The sequence below is a fragment of the Lycium barbarum genome, chromosome 4, assembly GCF_019175385.1.
Source record: "Lycium barbarum isolate Lr01 chromosome 4, ASM1917538v2, whole genome shotgun sequence".
Lineage (NCBI taxonomy): Eukaryota > Viridiplantae > Streptophyta > Magnoliopsida > Solanales > Solanaceae > Lycium > Lycium barbarum.
Window position 1 is genome coordinate 139,882,091 of NC_083340.1, and position 3,615 is coordinate 139,885,705.

General features: G+C 37.2%; 1 long non-coding RNA gene across 2 annotated transcripts; it reads left to right on the forward strand.

The window, feature by feature from the left end:
- The first annotated feature begins 1,154 nt into the window (after nt 1-1,154).
- LOC132638719 (uncharacterized) lies at nt 1,155-3,114 on the forward strand. Of its 2 annotated transcripts, XR_009581862.1 has the most exons (3): nt 1,158-1,534; nt 1,656-1,797; nt 1,891-3,114. It is a non-coding gene; the product is annotated as an uncharacterized LOC132638719 (long non-coding RNA). The 2 variants fall into 2 exon arrangements; XR_009581861.1 differs by having other exon boundaries at nt 1,155-1,534; nt 1,656-3,114.
- Nucleotides 3,115-3,615: the final 501 nt, after the last annotated feature.

A 3,615-nucleotide genomic window follows, 5' to 3' on the forward strand; every position in this document is an offset into this window, starting at 1 on the left:
GACAAAGTAACTGAAACGTGGGTATTTAAAGAGTCAGTGCCCGGCTGGGCGGCATTCTCCTGATCCACGGTGTTTTGATGGTTGAGGCCCTCCCTCGAATTAACTGGGTTAGGGTCAGCGGGGTTTGGTAATCCTCGTGGACCGCTGCCTTCATTTTCGGCCACGATCTCGTTGTTGTTGACGTGACCAGATTGCCCACTGTTAGCCATTTAGTCCATTTTTTTCAGAGATGAACAGAAGATGTTTTTGATTTTGACGAGTATGGTAGAGATCAAGAACAAAGACCACTATTATCCTAGCCCCACGGTGGGTGCCAAACTGTTTACCCCGAATACGGATAATCAATTAAATTTGTGAGTAGGTATAGGATATGTGGTTAAGCCTCAATCTATTTGATAGAGAAAGGAAATATATGAATATACTATGAAGGAGCGGCTGATAATCGGTGGTTTGCTATAGACTTGTATATTTACTAATATATGAGAGTTACTTGATTGAAGAAATGTAAGAGAGATGAACACAATGAATTCGGATTGCAACGTGATAATGAGAGAGATCTGTATTTATTTCTAGTACAAAGTGTTCTTGGTATGAAGGAGCAACCCTTTAAAAGGAGGACAATACCCCTTATTTATAGTATTGCCCCATGGGCTTCATACAACATGAAAAATAAAATAATAAAGAAAAAGCTCTGAGTTGGATTAGGTTGACCGTACGATCTGACACCCGTACGATTGGCAGTTGAACATGGCAGGACGATATCGACGCGTGGCAACCGCGCAACGGATCCCCCGGACCAACGGCCATGATCACACGGACTAACGGCCTCGACCAATCGGACCAACGGCAACGACCAACCCGGTCATGGGGGAACCGGACCAAATGATGCTCTTCCTTTGCTTCGGTCCAAACATTCTTCCGGTTCAGAATGGAAGCCTTCGTGCACGTTCTTGTTCCTTTCTTCTTTCGGTCTTTGGTCTCACCGATTAAATATACATCCGATTTTTACCGTATACATAGGTGACATATCTTTACAAGAACCAAATGAGTTTTTAAGTTATGAATAGATTAGTGTATTGAGTCATGATGCAATCTATATTAGAAAAGATTGTATCTTGATCTGCTTCTGCTTGCTCTTTTTCTAAATACTTAACCCTCTTTTTTCGTACCAAAGAAAGTTTATATTCATAAATAAATTGTTCCTGCTTGTTTCATTGGTTTTTTCCCAAGTCCTTACATTATAAGAGTTATCACATAGGAGATATTCATTTTTCTGTTCTCTCTCTGCATTTTCTTTGAGGAGTATCCTAGTAGTATCATGAATTCTTGTTGGACTATCAAATGAGTGCAAGTCGTTCATCCTCAAGTCAAATCAATGTTGTTAAAGGCGCGAAGCGAGGCACAAACATGTTGAGCATTTGGCCTCACTTAGGTGCGCTTCAGTCTCGTCATCAAGGCTCTAAGGCATATTTTTCCTTGTAAATGAGCGTAATCGTGAAGAGGAGACACCAAACAATTAATATTTCACATTATGGTAATTCTTTTTTCAATTTCTTTATCAATATATTTGTTATTCATGCTAATAATTATTAGTCTTGGACTACACATATATATAATTGTATTTTTTTCTCCATTTTCATCTTTCTTCATAAAAGCCCGCGCGGTATTTGTGGTTTCCCCCAACAGACCTTGGAGCATTTTTTTTTTATAATACTGATTCAAACGAGGAGGATATGTACTGGCACGGAAGAAGATGAAGGAGCGGATGCTTCCAAAAGATTTCGCAGCCATGAGAAAGTAAGACCATTAGACCTTATAATTTATTTCTTACATATGAGTATTATGAATAGACAAACTCTGTTATAACTGATTATCCTCCTATGGATCTAGGAGGCCATATGTTGTTGCCAAGAAACAGAATGTCATGAATGGACTTTGAGAATATAGAAAGGTGAACAATTTGGAAGATCATATAGAATAAGTTGAACCTATTTGCTTTGATTGCTTTCAAGACAATTTTTATGTCAATGCGGAAAAGCTTCAATGGAAAGATTACTTATTTTTTGCTAAGATTATTCAAAGTATGCCAAATGATATTGGGAAATCCTGATGGTTCCTTTTGCAAGTTTAAATTTGTTAGAGGTTGATGAAGTCCTTGGTTGGCAAAGGTCACCATGTCATGTAATTGCACGCAAAACATGATTAAGACGCTTAGATTCATCTTATTTTTCATGTCTGCTTTTGGTATACTGCTCGTATACGGAAGTTTTTTTCCATTTTTTTTTGGTAATTAACTTGACATTTTATTACCAAAACCGGACGTATTTACAGCTCATAGAGGACAAAACTTAGGCTACACTATGCTGGACAGGCTCAGCATCAGTGATCACCTTCTACCAAACTACTGGACAACTAACTGCATTACATAGGATAAAAGTTAAAAGCTTGCAATCTTCTATCTAATCTTTGTATCATACTACATCTAGCAATAATCTCCTGTATTATCATTCTAACTATCACTTCCGGTTGTCTTCTAGTCTTCTGAAAAACTACTCTATTCCTTTCTTGCCACACATAGTAGATTGCTGCAGCTAAAGCCACTATGCATATAGTGGCTGCAGCTAAAGCCACTACTCTTGCTTCTTCTTCTGTCAATCATCCAGAGTACTTCATCATGCCATCCAGCAGGTGCTCTGTGAATACCTTGCCAAGTGAGAGTTGCTTTCCATATTTGTGCAGTGCCAGTACAAGTGAAGAAAAGGTGCTCGATTGAAAGAAGCTTCGCGATCTTGATTTCCTTTCTATTTTGCATATGAAATTAAAATGGGGGCAATCCCTTGATTGTGATTAATCAATCATTAGATGGTTTGACTTATCAAATTATCTATCGGCCCGTGAAAAGATTCAACAAAAGACAGAAACGAATTCACCATCCATTTACGTCAAGCAATACGTCGAGTAACTTCCAATATAACAGCAAAAGCAAGATGTGTAGGTGGATCGACTCATCAAGTTCCCAATTAAATATTATTGTATACGTAGATCTGATTTTGAAAGATTTGATTTTGTCACTGAATAATTCATGGGTAGAGCCAAAGAGCGTGAACTATACAAGTTTCCAATAACATCAATGATAATTAAAAATGTTCTATGTAACTATTAATGTCAAAAAGTGCGGTCTTTGCACTAAGATTTTATTGGCAACTCTCTTTTTTATTTGAGAAGAAAAAAAAGTTGGTCTAGAGTTCTTGAATATTCATAAGCAAGTTCAAATATCCCAGGACCTATATTTCTTTAAAAAATGTCTTTGGTCTTAATTTCCTATGGGGATTAGGATAACAAATTAAAAATGTCTTTAAGATCCATCTCTAATATCTAACATATTTCGCCTACTCAAGACTAGCTAGATAAGGGTTTTGTGCGATTTAATTGTGTTGTTCGTAAAGATAAAAGATAATTCAATCCATGTGTATCGAAATTGACGATGTGAAACAAATACCTGTCGTTTCAAGTAAAATGATTTGTTTGACTAGATTCAGGGCTACCTATTTCTTTCAAAGATTGACCTGAAGCTAATGTTAGCCTGCTATCACTTAAGGATTAGTAATCAGACCT